Here is a 17,623-nt window from a genome sequence, read left to right on the forward strand (position 1 = left end):
ACAGTGACAGAATATGCCTCATTCTGTATATTAATTATTGAGCCAGTGATTGTGCCATATGGTGTGGCTACAAAGATGCATAAGTGGCAAAGGGAGAAGAAACATATACATACATTATTACAGTCACACATATTACTATTTTAAACAATTCTCAAGCCCATATTTTTTCACTCCTCTTGTATCTCTACCTATACCTGTAACATTGTACCTATATTTTTAGTAATTAATGGGCTTGCAGAAAGTAAAGTGTCAGTCAGTATTTAGTATTTGCAAACCTTTAAGAACAAATTACATTTAATGGAAAGAAAAAAGGTAGCTTTTTTGTTATTGTGACTAGTTTTTCTATTCCGTTTTTATATGGTTACCTTAAAAATATTCTTTAATAATTTCCCTATAGAGATACATACCATAGTGATGATTGGCAATTATCTTCATAATCATTACATTAAGGGTCACAATTTTTATATCTAAGCCTGTTCTGTGTGTTAATAATTGTACCATTAATGTGGGGGGTAAGAACTACAGGAAGTGACAACTTAAGCAGTCTTATGGTCTCAGCAAAAGACAATTATATTCAGTTTTATTTATTTATTTCACACAAAACTTTGTCATAGTGCTTGCTCTTAAAACTATATAACTCCCTCTTTTCTCTTCACATTGAAATTGCATGCAACTAAGAAACTGCTTTTTCTCTTGATCACTAGCATACCACTTCAGCCCTTTAATTGGACAGCTCAGAGAACTTGACTGATACACACTAGCTCTCAGTATTGATTAATCCTTTCTGCCTCTCCCTGTGTTTATAGCCAGAAATAATAATCTGCCCAAATTCGATGTCCCAGAACAGAAAACGTGATTGGCCTCGCTTGGGCAAACTATACAATCCTGATTAAATCAAGAAGAGCTAAGGTAAGGATATAGGTTTATATGGTAATATAAATAAATGGTGGGGGGGTGAGAGAAGCCAGACCAGCAGACACAGAGAGACTTTCCTGTTGTGGCAGTACTTTTAGGAAAAGAAGTAATTATGACAGAGGAGATTATATAATCAGTGAGACCAGAGCAATTAATCACCCAGAATCCTGTTCTCTAATACCCTGTCCTTAGGAAATGGGTTTCTTCTTTATAGCCACATGGGATCAGTGTGCAATAAATTTTTGACACTTCTGCATTTTAGGTTAATTAATATTTAATTGGTATTTACTGAGCATCTGTTTTGTACCTAATACTGTAGAACCAAAATATTTAGTGGGAAGGGATGACATTTTGCAAATATTCTAAAATTTTATTTTAGCCAAATTTAATGTCTCATAAAAGCCCTAAAACTACAAAAATTCCTTATAGTTTTACTGAGCTCTCCCCCAAGAAACTAGTAAAATATTTCAACAAGCATTATAAATAATAAGAACAGTTTTGTCATAGCTAATTGTTAAACATGAATTAACTCCTTCCTTGGGAGAAGTTTGTCATCCTTCCCTTGTAGAGGACGAACTAGGCACAGAGTTTGTACAAAATAACTCCAACTAGAGAGTAATAGAGAAGAGATTTGAACTCAGTCAAGCTTTCCGCAGAGCTTTCTCCATAAAACACACTTCATATAACTATTAAATTTAAAATGAATTACCATATTGTTGAGACAATTAGTCAAAATTAAAATGAAAACAATTCAAAAGATCTCTCACTACCAAGAAAAATAAATCTCAAGTAAATTGGAAAGTTAAATTTTATGAAAATACATAGGCAGATCAAGCCCTAAATATATATTGTGGAGATATATGACTATGTAGGAATAGTCACCAAACCTGTGAAGAAGGGAAAGGTTTCTACATTTAGAAACAAAGGAAACTAGAAATAAGAGGAACATATCTCACCATCATAAAAAACAAAAATCATCTCCAGTAGATGTTAAAAAATGCTGCTTAAATGAGCAAAAATTAAAAATATTTTTGTGATAAATCCAAAAATCAAAAGTTATCATTAACACATAAAGAATTTTCAAAGGTTCAATCCACTGGTCCAAATGATTAGTGCTTTTATCTATTGCAGAGGGAACAGAGAGTGCACCCAAATTTTAAGAGAAATGCTCAAACTCCAATATATAGGTGGACAACAGGAATAAATTCAGATTTTATGAAAGGATAAATACAACAGAGAGAAAACTATAGAGAAGTATGCATTCCTTTGATAATACCAGCATTATGAAATTTAAATATTAATGCATTGTTTTTACCATTTGTATTAGGAAATGTTTTAAGACACCCAGCATTGCTAAAAGAATAATTAAGAAGATACTCTCATGTATTGTTCATAGAAATATAAATCTAATATCAGGTATTATCAGTATCCATATAATAGTCACAAACTATCACACAGAAATTTTTATTTGTGGAAATAGCCCCTAAGAAGGTATTAGGAAAATACATCATAAAAAGCTGAAAATAATGTAGAAATCCAATATGAATGTATGTGATTGAAATATTAGGAAATCTAATATTCAGAGAAATATTAAATATTTCATTTTATATGCAATAATATAGAGGATATGCTGATAGAATATTAAATGCAGAGTACAGGAAATAGTACCATACATTTAGTATAAAATACTTATGTTCTTATTTATAATACATCAGTCATTATAATGAAGGTACAGATGTAATTGTGTGTGTGCGTGCACGTGTGTGTACAGGGACAAAGAGAATTTGGCCAAAAACAACTGATTTGTGTGAGTGACTGTTTTTGAGTTTCTGGGACACCTTATTAATTGTGGATTACTTTTAGAGTGAGAGGGAAAAAAATTTTACTAGAATAACAGAAATAACATATGAATAAGGTAATAATAATGAATTATCAAAAATCTTCCCAATGAAAAAAACTAATATGCTGCTATTTTCTCTACTTCTTTGTTACTTGTTTGTGATGTACTTCCTGCAGATGTTGGGTTTTAGGAAAGTGCCACGCATAGCTATGACTCTTTCATCATTTAAAAATGTGCTTGTCAGACAATCCAGAGAGAGAGACCCAATTTTTAGTTTGCTTTTGTTAACTGCTGCCTTCAACTGAGACACACTCTTCAGGTTACCATTCAGAGTTAGGGGAAAAAAAACCAAAAACACCTGAGGATACTCTCCTGAGCTGAAAATTAAGTCCTAGGAGACTCTTGGGAATTAAAGTCATCCAGCTGTTCATGGAATGCCACCCTTGCCTTGCATTCTTGGCCCCCCTGGCCATTCCAGAGTTATCCTCATGGGGAGCGAAATGACTGTCATAAATGCTCCATTACAGGACAGCCTGAGTCCCGGAGATCAGGAGCAACGTAATGGGCTGCTGAGAACAATTACCTCTTCTAGAGTCAAGTGGGTAGCCAGGGAATTTCAGGGGACCCACAGGATAATGGAATTTTTTTCTCATATACCTTTCAAGTGGACAACTGTATTTTAATACATTATTCTTCTATACTATGCTATACCGGAAGAATAATTCTGATAATATTATAAGGTCTACATGGGTTTTTTTTTTTTCCCCTCCTGCCTTAGAATTTATAAAGTCAAAATACTGTTCTACCAGAAGCTTCACAGTCCATGTATTTTCTACTTTTAAGTGACTTTACTAATTCAGTTTTGCCCAAGAAGTTAAGGTACATTTATTTTACAAGGCACAATTTAGTAGACTATTAGTATGTATTCTGTATTCTAAGAGCAAGCAAAATTAAATTTAAAATAGTATGTTTCTAGGAAAAGGAACATATTAAAAAATAAAATTGTAGCATCTAAGGCAAGGCAAAGGTCATTTTTTGATTTCTAGGGTATTTTAGAAAATTCTTATTTCATGAAGTCTTAAATATTTTTTTCTGTCTTTTAAAGACTTCGGTGAATTTCCTTTTCTTCTGCCCATTTCTAATTGATCGTATCTCCTCATTCCCATTAATTTTATTAAATCTCTTTATTGATCGATTATCTCATCCACTATCCCCATAAACCATTAATTTCAGAGTCCGAGGCCACAGCCAGGACCAGCTTACCCTTTCTGATCCAACTCCTGAAAGTCTGTTCTGCCACACAAATTCTGTAAACACTGAAAGAATATTTAGTGGGTTTTTTTCTCATTTTTTGTGTGTGTGTATGTGTTCTTTTGTATTTTTTAGGTATAATTCTATTTAATAGTTTAAGGTTCAGAATAACATATATGACCAAAGTTGTTCTGTGCCATATAAGGGAAAATAAATACATCTTTTCAGAATGCTAAAGTTTACTGTATCAGATTAATTCCATTAGTAGCCATTGTAAATGGCAGTGCATCTTATACTAAAATATATATTTAATATATATTCAAAATATACGAACAGTGGGCCAGGTTGGTTTTGTGTCTGACTCTTGGTTTTGGCTCAGATCGTGATCTCAGTGTTGTGAGATGGAGCTTCACATGGCTTCACACTCAGCACAGAGTCTGCTTGAGATTCTGTCTGTCTGTCCACCCCTCCCACTCGTTCTGTCTCTCTCTCAAAAAGATAAATAAATCTTTATAAAGGTACATAAGGTTTCTTTTGTCCTGTTGATGTAAAGTCATATCAAAAATGGCACATAGTCACTTCCACAAATTTTAAGCATTTCATGCAAAGGAAATTAATATTTGTTTGCAAAAATTATGCCAGTTTAACTCTACTTCCTTGACTTTAAAAATATAATGAAAAACAGTTCTTGCCATTACTATATATTAAGGCCAAAATTATACACTGCTTCTATTTAGGACTGAGAGTGGGTTTCTCTCTTCCCCTTTATGAGTAATGAAGTCCTGATCCTTTTTACCTTCCGAGATAAAGAAGCCATCGGAAAACAGGTGGAGTGTTAAAGGATGGTACAGGGATTCTGAGCATCCTGGCACTGGACCATGAATATGTCGTGAGCATCACTATTTGCCTTGAGGCAGGGGTCAGAGAAGATCAGGTTAAATTGCAGTGTTGAATAGGCACAAAACCACACAGGGTATGCTCTCCACTAATTCAAAAAGAAACATTACTAAACCTAACAATGCATCTAATGTTTGACCAAAAACTCCTCAAAAGGCTGACTATTGGAATACATTGCATAGTCTTTCCTGGGCAGAGATTGTTTATGAGGAAGCAATACTTTAATAAAATCTCTGTGCCAACCTAGACCATACCAGATAATGATTATGAAAATGCCTCTCCCTCTTACTTAAAATTCTGCACCAAACTTCTGCAAACTCTATTTCTTCCATCTTTTATTTTTCTCAGTTTGTAGGTTTAATTATATTACTTTGTGTTCCTTTCCTGCCTCTTAGAGTTCTCTACTCATGATCAAAGTATGCAATAATGTCATATTGGCTAAAGTTCCTTCCTTATTTTTAAAAAAAATTTTATTTTTTTAAATTTAAATTAAACTTAATTAACACACAGTGTAGTATTGGTTTTAGGAGTAGTATTTAATGCTTCATCAGTTGTATATAACAACTAGTACTCATCCCAACAAGTGCCCCCCTTAATGTCCATCACCCATATAGTTTGTTCTCTATATTTAGGAGTCTCTTATGGTTTGCCTTTCTCTCTGGTTTTATCTTGTTTTATTTTTCCTTCCCTTCCCCAATGTTCATTTGTTTTCTTTGTTAAATTCTACATATGAGTGAAACCATCTGATATTTGTCTTGCTCTGACTACCTTATTTTGCTTAACATAATATCCTCTAGTTTCATCCACATTGTTGCAAATGGCAAGATTTCATTCTTTTTAATGGCTGAGTAATATTGCTCTGTGTGTGTGTGTGTGTGTTGTCTGTGTGTGTGTACGTATCCCAGCTCTTTATCCGTTCATCAGTCAGTGGACATGTGGGCTCTGTTCATAATTTGTCTACGGTTGATAATGCAGCTATAAACATTGGGGGGAATGTGCTCTTTTGAATCAGCATTTTTGTATTCTTTGGGTAAATACCTAGTAGTGCAATTGCTGGGTTGTAGTGTAGTTCCATTTTTAACTTTTTGAGGACCCTCCATACTATTTTCCAGAGTGGCTACACTAGATGCATTCCCAACAGTGTAAGAGTGCTCCCTTTTCTCTGCATCCTTGCCAACATCTGCTGTTTCCTGACTTGTTAATTTTAGCCATTCTGACAGGTGTAAGTGTATTTCATTATGGATTTGATTTGTATTTCCTTGATGACTAGTGATGTTGGCATCTTTCATGTGTTTGGTAGCCATTTGAATGTGTATTTATGTCTTCTGCCCATTTCTTAACTGGATTATTTATTTTGGGCTTGTTTAAGTTTAATGAGTTCTTTATATATTGGATACTACCCCTTTATCAGATATGTCATCTGCAATTATCTTCTCCCATTCAGTAGATTGTGTTTTAGTTTTGTTAATTCCTTTGCTCTGCAACTTTTTATCTTGATGAGGTTAGAATAGTTCATTTTTGTCTTTGTTTCCCTTGCCTTCAGAGAGACATGTCTAGTAAGAAGTTGCTACAGCTGATACTAAAGAGGTTACTGCCTGTTTTCTCCTCTAGGATTTTGATAGTTTCCTGTCTTACATTTACGTCTTTCATTCATTATGAATTTATTTTCATGTGTGGTGTAAGAGAACAGTCCAGTTTCATTCTTCTGCATGTTGTTATCCAGTTTTCTCAACACCATTTGTTGAAGAGACTTTTTCCATTGCATATTCTTTCCTGCTTCGTCGAAGAGTAGTTGACCACAGAGTTGAGGGTCTATTTCTGGGCTCTCCTTTTAGTTCCATTGATCTATGTCTGTTTTTGTGCCAATACAATACTGTCTTGATATTACAGCTTTGTAATAGAGCTCCAAGTCCAGAATTGTGATGTCACCAGCTTTGGTTTTCTTTTTCAGTATTACTTTAGCTATTCATGGTCTTTTCTGGTTCCATACAAATTTTAAGGCTCTCTGTTCTAGCTCTGTAAAAAATGTTGGTGTTATTTTGATAGTGTTTGCATTGAATGTGTAGATTGCTTTGGATGGTATAGACATTTTAATCAATATTTGTTCTTCCAATCCATAGGCATGGAATATCTTTCCATTTTCTTGTGTCTTCTTTCATTTCTTTCGTAAGTGTTAGGCAGTTTTCAGAGTACAGATCTTTTACCTCTTTTGTTAGATTTATTCCTAGGTATCTTATTGTTTTTGGTGCAGTTGTAAATGAGATCAGTTCTTTGATTTTTCTTTCTGCTGCTTCATTATTGGTGTATAGAAATGCAAAAGATTTCTATACATTGATTTTATATCCTGAGACTTTACTGAATTCATGTATCTGTTCTAGTGATTTTTTTTTTTTTTTGGTGGAGTCTTTCAGGTTTCCTAACTAGAGTATCATGTCTTTTTAAGAGTGAAAGTTTGAATTCTTCTTGCTAATTTTGATGTCTTTTATTTCTTTTTATTGTCTGATTGCTGAGGCTAGGACTTCTAGTACTATGTTGAACAATAGTGGTGAGAGTAGACATCCCTGTTGTGTTCCTGACCTTAGGGAACTCTCAGTTTTTCACCACTGAGAATGATTATTAGCTGTGGTCTTTCATGTATGGCCTTTATGATGTTGAGGTATGTTCCTTCTATCCCTAATTTCATGAGAGTTTTTATTCAAAAAAGATGCTCTATTATGTCAAATGCTTTTTCTGCATCTACTGAAATGATCATATAGTTTTTACCCCCCCTTTTAAATAATGTGGTATATCATGCTGATTTATTTGTGGATACTGAACCACCCTTGAAGCCCAGGAATAAACCCCACTTGATTTTGGTGAATAAACCTTTTAACGTCCTGTTGGTTTCCATTAGCTAGTATCTTGTTGAGATTTTTTGCATCCACATTCATCAGGGATATTGGTCTGTAATTCTTTTTAGTGGAGTCTTTTGTTTTGGAATCAAGGTAATGCTGGCTTTATAGAATGAATTTGGAAGTTTTCCTTCCATGTCTCTTTTTAGGAACTGCTTCAGAAGAATAGGTATTAATTCCTTAAATGTTTGGTAGAATTCCCCTGGGAAGCCATCTGGACTCTTGTGTATTGGGAGATTTTTGATTATTGTTTAATGTCTTTACTGGTTATAGATCTGTTCAAATTTTCTATTTCTTCCTGTTTCAGTTTTGGTAGTTTATGTTTCTGTGTGTATTTATCCATTTCTTCCAGATTGCCTAATTTGTTGGGATATAATTGCTCATAATATCCTTGTATAATTATTTGTATTTCTGTGATGTTGGTTGTGATCTCTCCTCTTTCATTTGTGATTTTTTTTAAAATTTGGGTCCCTTCTCTTTTCTTTTTGTTAAGAGTGGGCGGGAGTTTATCAGTTTTGTTAATTCGTTCAAAGAGCCAGCTCCTAGTTTCATTCATATACCATCTTACAAATGTACTCCAGGAAGGGGAGCATTCTCTCCAAGTGGGACCCAGGGTAACCCCACACCATGGCATCTGGCACAAACCCCACTCACCACTCTCTCCCTCTCTCCCTGACTGTGCTCCAAAAAAGGGCTCCCTCTCCCATGGCTTTTCTCTCCCCACTTGAAGTCTCCAAACCTATTATTGGCCACATTCTCTCTCTCCAGTTGTGCAGATTGTTTTCTTAATCTTCAGATTGATTTTGTAGTTGTTCAGAATGATTTAATGTTGATCTGGCTGTGTTCAAGGGACCAAGTTAAGCCCATATTAACACTTCTCCTAAAGTTTCTTTCTTTTATTTTTCATGCTAATGATTATACTTAGATCATTATTGCCTATAAGAAATATATAATATACAGACTTAATTCTCTCCCAAATTTGGTGAGGTAGTGTGGTATGTTGAACTATTGTTTCTATCACTTTCCTTCCTTCTGGAAGCCAAAATAGAAGTCTGTAACCAAACTCAGGCTTCTGGATCATGTCACTTTCTTTGATGGGGAGTATATACAAGTGTCAGTGTGTCAGCTATGAACAGAGGCTTTCATAGGGTTTGCATATTTCAACTTTTCCCTGGAGCTTCTCTCTCCCAAATGAGAACAGTATGCTCCAGACAGTGGTGCCTCCTTGTGCCTACCTTCCAGAAAGAGATGACATGTGTCATGGAACAAAGCCCCACCAACCTCAGATAAGCCCAGAAAAGTCTGGAGTACTTGTTTGAGCTGAGAGAGCAGTGTTGTTTGTTACTACAGCAAAAAGCTATCTTATGTATTTGAACAAGATAAAAGAAAAACTCAGAGTTGAAATAAACTAGTAAATCACCACTTGTGTGATGAAACATTGGGTATTAGGAACAGTAGATATCTCAACTAGAGAAGCATAATTCCTTGGAGAAGTCATTCCTAAATATACAGGAAAAAAAAAAAAAGATGGATTTTCCTTCAGGAGGCTTCTTCTTTCTTAAAACCAACAACTTCCAACAACAAAACCCAAAACTCCATTTATTTTCCCACAAATATATTTATGTTATTAATATATACAGTATAAATGCTCTGCTTCTTCCATGACTTTATTTTATGTCTGTAAACTATTTTTCAATCCCTTTATATCAGTTTCTTTACTGTTTAGAGATTAATTTCAATATAACTGGTATGATAATAGCAGTGGTTTGTGAATAGTCAAGAGTAGGAATATGCTAAGTTTGGTACTACTGCGGTTTTTACAGCAAGACACATTGTCCTTTCTAAATCAAGCTTAGAAATGCCTTCCTAACATAACAATAGCCTTGTTATGAAATAGGAGACCTGGAGCTAAGAGCCATTATTGTTTACAATATCATATTGTTTACAAAAATATCCAAGCAAAAACATTTTTAAAAATGGAGAAAATATTGGAACATCTGAGGTGGCTCAGTCAGTTGAGCATCCAGCTCCAGGTTTCAGCTCATGTGGTGATCTTAGGGTCCTGGGATCAAGTTCCATTGGCAGTTCTGTGCTCACCATGGAGTCTTCTTAGGATTCTCTCTCCCTTTCCCTCTGTCCCTCCCACTCATGTTCTCTCTCTTTCTCTCTTTAAAATAAATGAATAAATGTGTGTGTGTGTGTGTGTGTGTGTATATATTTTTTTTTAACTTGAGAAAATACAATATTAATAAACTCCAAGTTACCAGGCAAAATAAGACCCTAAAGTATCCTAGGATCTTAAGATAAATGTTGTCAAACAATCTCTCAATTGTTCATTTATTTGTTTAGTAATTTATCAATCAGCCATAACAAAACACCATAGGCTGGGAAGCTTAAACAGCAGAAATTTATTTTCTCACAATTCTAGAGGCTATAAATCCAAAGTCAGATGACAGCACGGTCTTGTTGTAGTGAGAACCCTCTTCTGGGTTGTAGAATGAAGATGTCTCCCTCTGTCCTCACATGGCAGAGAGAGAGAGGGACAGAAAGAAAGAGAGAGAGAGAGAGAGAGGAAGGTCTCTGGCATCTCTTTCCATTGGGACATTTATCCAATTGTGAAGGCCCCACCCTCATGACTTCATCTACCCTATCTCCCTAAGGCCTCATCACCAAGTATATGTTGGTACATCATCACATTGGTACATGTTAGGGCTTCAGCATGCATCTGAGGGAGAAACATTTCAGTGCCATCAGCAAATTGCTGTTGGTATGTATTATCAGTATGTTATGTATTGCCATCAGCATGTAGGAAGCATGAATGATCATCTATGCATCAAATACTATGGTCACACTGGATGTAGACTGATGAACAAAAGAGAGAGAAAAGATAAAATAGCGATCATATGAAAGGAAAGTTATGAAACTTTGAAGGCAGGAAAATTCCAGCCTGTGTCTAATAGGAGTTTCTGTGAGATAAAGTAGAAATAATAAAGGAAAAAAATAAATCTTGAAAAGATGGTGCTGTGGGACTTCTGCTTCCAACAATAATAGATGAACGACATTCAACTAGTGAATCTCATTAAGGAAAACATAGCAAAAGAAAATACTTTTAAAAGTCCTTTTGAAGGCAGAGTACTAATAAAATAGTAAATAATGAGGTCAAGGGAGAAGTTCTGAACTTCTCAGAATGAACTTGCATTTTGACATGCTTTTCTCTGGGGAAGTTTGACACAGACTGAGCAGACTTTTGACAGGCTCTCGGGTTTTAGAAACAACTTTTGGACTCTAGAAACTGGCAAGGGCAGGAATGTGACACTCTTAACATATGAAGGATTGCCTGCTGGAAGTAGAGATAAATCAGATATAAATCGGCACTTGCCCACCTTTAGGCAAATAAATACATTTTTGACTGCCCCAGAAATTCGCACTGTCTCATTTAGGTTGAAAAGCATTGCTCTGTATGTGAAGAAAGACAGGAAGGAAGGAAGGAGCAAAGGAAGGAAGGAAGTTAGAAAGAAAAGAAGGAAGTATATGCAAAAATGAATGCATGAAAATGAAATTTGGTATATGCCACGCCATGAATAAATGTATGGTTGCAGACTGAAAGACAGTGTGAGGGGGCTTCTGGGGTAATTTTCTATTTGGATCCTGGTTACGAGGTATTTACCTTGATAAAATTCATAAATCTAGACATTTATAATTTGTCCATTTTTTTCAAAGGTATAATTTGTCCATTTTTATACATATGTGTATTATAATAACCCAGTTTAAAAATCTCATGCCCCACCTCCTGTCTCAGTTCTTTTCATATTGCATACCCAATACTGTGTGGTTTTTTTCTTTAAGTTGAGCATCATCTTTCTACAGGCTTGGTGAAATTTATTTGTTACAAACACACACACACACACACACACACAAATTTACTTTAGGAAAATTTATCCACCTCACCCAATTATACTTTGAGCACTTCTGTGTGTATTCAACTTTAACAGAAAACTTCCTTGGAAAATCAATTAAGTATTTTCTTCTGTGGTCATTCATGTCACAATTCTTCATCAGATGGTGCTTATGGCTTTATTTGTTGGCCACCATCATGTGGTAAGGACTTCCTGTATGTTGTTTTGTTGAATCTTGCTATGAAATGAATAGCATTCCCATCTTGTAAATTAAAGTACCAAGGTCGAGAAACTGCATATGTCCTCAAAAGAGTAAGGGATAAACAAGACTGGAAATCATGTCTAATTTCAAATTCACTATCCCTGGTAGTCACATTGTAAGAGAGGCAGAGACTAGTACTTCTCCTGGTTGATGTGCAAACGGATGAAATCTACCTGAATAAGGTGGTAGATGAAACAAATGAGGTGGAGTGTACCATAAATATCTCACATTTTCCATGAAATACTTGAGATTACAGATTATCAGGATGGGTAAGCATCTTAATGTCATCTAATTAGACCACTTTTAATTCCCTTTGAGATCACCTTCAGAGTCTGGGTACTCAGCTTCTCATGAGCTACCCCTTCCTTTTACAGCTTTCTTTATTAGAAAAACTTTTCTTTGTGAGATTAAGAGTCACTTATGGTTTGTCTCCCTCCCAATTCCATCTTGTTTCATTGATTCTTCTTCTACCCACTTAAGCCCCCATGTTGCATCACCACTTCCTCATATCAGGGAGATCATATGATAGTTGCTGGGGGGAGGGGGGTTGGGGGAAGGGGGTGGGATTATGGACATTGGGGAGGGTATGTGCTTTGGTGAGTACTGTGAAGTGTGTAAACCTGGTGATTCACAGACCTGTACCCCTGGGGATAAAAATATATGTTTATAAAAAATAAAAAATTAAAATAATAATAATAATAAAATAATAAACCTAAGAGATTATTAACAACAAAAAAAAAAGAAAAAAAAGAAAAACTTTTCTTATTTCGAAGCCAAATACATTTTTTTTCTTGTGCCTTATGCCTAGTAGTTGCAGTTCTTCCTGTTTATGGGCATATGAAAAAAAAAGTTGAGAGAACATCAAATATTCAAAGAAACCCACTTAAAAAAATCTCTTGAGTTTGCTCTCTTCTGGTTTCCTCCAATCGCTTTTAATATTACCTGATTTTTGAGTCACTTTGTCATTCTGGTGTTTGCCCCCTGACTGCTTCAGTTTGGTTGGATCTCCTTTAAAATATGATCATACTTAGGTGTTGCCTGAAAAGCAAAGTAGATCAGGAACTCTTCATTTATCTTTTCACAAACCTCAAGTTCCCTTCATTCCACCAGAGATTTCCAAGAACTAGAAGGAAAGAAATTACCTTTTTAGATTGCCTGTTTAAGATAGATAACCCTTGTTTGTTTACCATCAAGTTCTTGTTAAGAGCTTAGGCAGAGGTGGTATTTCAGCATTTATGACGGAGCATGGAAATATCAAATCCTCAGTTGTGCAGAGGAATTGTGATTGGAATTAAATGAGATGATCCAAGGTAGCCCATGGTAGAGTCGCGTACAGAATTCCTGATGGCTGACATGTGCGTGCAGGCCAGCCATGTGAACTAAAGAAACATGTTCCTGTCTTTAAGCCTCAGCCTCCTTTCTCACAAAAGTGAGAGAATGGATTTGGTGAAATAACATTATGAAGGTAACAGTGCTTCGTTCTCCCTTTCCTCAATTCCCAACAAGACAAGGAAATGCAAGGCCAGCTTTTTCAAACAGCAAACATCATCACCGTCACCACCATCACAACCAGCATCACTGGCAGCCACATCATCTTCGTCATTGTTGCCACAGACATTTGTCATATGGTGGCCATATGGTATTAATATATATGGCCCATGTGGTACTTTTATGTATTAATTCCCTTTTACATATGAGGAAAGTGAGGCATAGAGTGGTTAATAACTCGCCATGTCCTTGCTGACAATGGATGGTGACGTACAGCTGTAGAGGACAGTTTCTAAGACCGTTACAAATCAAAGAGAACTCTAAATCTTAGACTTAGCATTCATACATTTGGGCATACATGTTTGCATTTAATCCAAGAGTTACGGAGCCTTTTACTGTGGGCCAGGCACTTAAATAAATAAAGATGACCAAGACATCATCTGTTTGTCCACAGTGCTTGCGTTCCAAAGGTGTCAGTGATACTAATTTAGTTGAGCCAGTAGCACAAAGGAAAACTGTGGTGTGCTCTGATGAGGACTGTAGACTAATGGAAAGTTCAAAGAAGGAGTGAATAGTCAGGAAAGGTCAGGAAGTGAAATCTAAGAAACAAAAACATGAGGAGCACCTGGGTGGCTCAGTCAACTAAGCCTTAGACTCTCAATTTCATCTCAGGTGGTGGTCTCAGGGTGATCTCAGGGTCATGATCTCAGGGTTGTGAGGTCCAGCCCCCCATCTGGCTCATGCTAAACAGGGTGTCTGCTTGGAATTCTCTCTCCCCCTCTCCCTTTGCCCGTCCCCTGCTCCCATGCACATGCACATTCTCTCGCAAATAAATAAATAAATCTTTAAAAAAAAAATACATGAAATGCAAACATGCAGAATCTAGCAAAAGAACTCTCTGATTTTAGGTAAGTTTTAAATTAGTCCTGTGTTGGGGGGCATCTGGGTGGCTCAGTTAGTTAAGCGACTGCCTTCTGCTCAGGTCATGATCCCGGAGTCCTGGGATCGAGTCCCATGTCAGGCACTCTGATCCCCAGGGAGTCTGTTTCTCCCACTGACCTCTCTCCTCTCATGCTCTCTCTGTCATTCTCTCTCTCTCTCCTTCTCTCAAATAAATAAAATCTTTCAAAAAAAATAAAAAATAAAAATAAATAAATTAGTCTTGTGTGAGGAAAAACCAAGCAACAAAACCCATGGAGTGAGAAGAAGGTCCCTCACCTGTAATGAGTCTGGAAAAGTAGGTGGGGGTCAAGCATAGACGTAATGCTTGTGCGTTCTGAACTTTACTCTGGAACTACTGGAGAGCTGCAGGGTTGTTGTCCTGGGATGGCTGTGAGGTTTTATATCTTTCAGGCAGTGCTGTGGACACTGATGAAGAGGGGAGTGAAGTAGGGGAAAGCTGGCATCAGGGAGAAGGTTTAGTAGCCTATGGAATTTCTGCAGAAGAAACCAGCAAGATGGGGTGAGACACTGCAAAGGGAAGAAAGAGAAGAGGGTGAGGCGTGAGCCCCATTAGCATGATGAGCCTTCAGACGGGGCAGCCAGGTGGGTGTGGCGTGGGCAGCGGGAAAAAACCCACGGTGAGTCCCGTTTTGTGAAACCGCATCTCCCTCAGCCACATCCCTAATCTCATTCTCCATAAATATGTGCAACCCTGGCTTCATTTTTACCTACTTTTTCCCCCCCTCTTAATGATTAAGCCCCATTTTCCTGACCAAAGTTTCAGCAGTTCCCCAATTTTCAGAAAAAACAAACTGGAGGAAGAAAGTACTTAAGGTTTAGAACTAAATCACTTTCCCACACATTCAGAATGCAGGTGGATTGAAAACCCCTGGTAACCGCAGAGCTGCTGTTCAATTTCGGACTCAAAGCCCTGTCCGGCCAGCTTGGGAGGCTCTGGACTCTTAGCTGGGGCAAAGGCTCTGCTGACCCAGGGCTTCCCCCAGCGCACACCTCTCATCCTCATGCTCTTCTGTAGGTAACGGGGCTGCCGTGCCTGAGATCCAGAGCTCATGTCCCTGAGGAAGCCCTTGGCTTTGGTTTCGGCTTCCTTCTCCACATGTTTGTTTTTGTGACCTGTGGAGTATTTCAGGGCTCTCTGAAGATGCCCACACATATGTCAGCCCCCTAGCCCGGGGAACAAGCCTTGACACCCATTCTCATCCCAGGGCAGGGACTAGTTACCTATTTTTCATGCGTCCCCAAATCTATTTGTGTTCTGAGTATCTTCCAATTGCCATTTTCATGGATCATTCACTCCCATGGGAACATCTTGATCTGTTTTCGCTGACTCATGCTGATCATATATCTGAGAAGTAATTTGGGGTTGGAATACTCTAGTGACATAGTCCATCTGTAGCCAAGCCTAACCTACATTCTTAGTCCTTCCCTAATTGCTGAGCACTTGGTCCCTGTCTTGTTCTGTTTTATCTTATTGTGATCACACGGTCACACCCTGTCAGTTCATTCTGTGATGTGATGACTGTCATCTATAAATCCCTTTCCCTGGGGTAGGATATCAGGTACATAAACTATCCTGAATTTTTCTCAAAAGCATAAAGTGTTATTCTGAATAGATTACAGATAAAAAATTACTATAATAAGAAACAATAATAGCATGCTTTGATTCTCAGCACTTTGAGGAGACTTACTTTATAAACAGCTACAGTAAAGAATGAATGTTTGTTTGCAAAATAGCTCATTTTAAATTTCTTCAATTTTGAATTCCACTATCATATACATTCTAAAAAAAAAAAAAAAATTCTCTCTGCCATCTCTTCCAAAATGCATCTATTGATTAGTCCAAAAATTCACTAGTGTTGGCAAGGCTGTGGAGACATTGGAACACTCAGACATTGCTGGTGGGGATTAAAATGGTGCAGCTGTGTGGAAAACAATTTGGCAGTTTCTCCAAAAGTTAAAGATAGAATTACCATATGATCCAGCAATTCTACTTCTATAAAACACATGTTTATACAAAAACTTGTATATAAGTATTCATAGCAGCGTTATTTATAATAGCCGAAGAGTAGAAGCAATGCAAACATCCATCAACTGGGGAATGAATGCATAAAATGTGCCATATCTGTGGAGTGGAAGGAATATTATTTAGCTAAAAAGGAACGGAATATAGATTCATGCTACAACATGGATAAACCTTGGAAACATCATGCTAAGTGAGAAAAGCCAAACAAACAAAAAGTCACATATTGTACGATTCCATTTATATGAAATGTGCAAAATAGGCAAATCCACAGAAATAAAAAGAAGATTATAAGATTATTATTTATCTAGAGGGGAAAGAAGGAGGGATAGGAGTGAAGGCTAATGGACATGAAGTATTATTTGGGGTCCATGAAAGTATTCCAGAATTAGTGGTGATGCCTGCAAAACTTTGGAAATGTACTAAAAACCACTGAATTTTTTACTTTAAAAAGGTGAATTATATTCCAAAAAAAAAAAAAAAAGTCATAAGCGAGGATAGGGGCAGGGTGCAATGCGATAAATGAAATATTTGGAAATATCGTAAAGAAATTCAGTAGGTTAGAGAGTCTGAAAGATTAGCCACAAATTGAACCCTAAAGCCTTAAATCACAAGGTGCTAGACTTGTGTGATATCCTTTCTTCTTTATGATCATATTATTTCCTTCCATTAGTTGTGGCTTCCTAGAGAGGTCTGAAGCGTTTCAGGACTCCCACATCTGATATATAATTTAAAACTGACAAGACCACTGTGGTTCCATTTATTCCTGCTATATTTTTTTCTTGCTGGATTTGAATTACTCTTTCAACCCATTCATTGAAGGAAAATGATGTAAATTCTTTAATTTTAGAGTGGAAAAAAAAGTACAAAATGTGATCTAATCCTCTTATTCAAAAGGGAGAGAACCTGAGATCTGCATATGTGAAGTGCGCTTCTGTCCACCAGTATGAGGTTAGTTAGTGGCACAACTGGAGAGTGTTGTAAGAAGTTTCTAATTCAGTCACAGTGAATTATTGTTTGGTCTTTCAGAGTAGAGGGAATATGTCCTATCTTCTAGAATGTTAACAGTTCCTAATCATATTATGAAGTGCCCTTATCCTAGGTGCTAATGAAAGGTAACAGGCCAACCACCCCGGTGTGGGGTCAGGTAACATTCTCTGGCCTCTGTCTACCCCTCACCTCCTTGGGTGGTGGTCTCCC

Source organism: Mustela lutreola, chromosome 1, assembly GCF_030435805.1.
Source record: "Mustela lutreola isolate mMusLut2 chromosome 1, mMusLut2.pri, whole genome shotgun sequence".
Lineage (NCBI taxonomy): Eukaryota > Metazoa > Chordata > Mammalia > Carnivora > Mustelidae > Mustela > Mustela lutreola.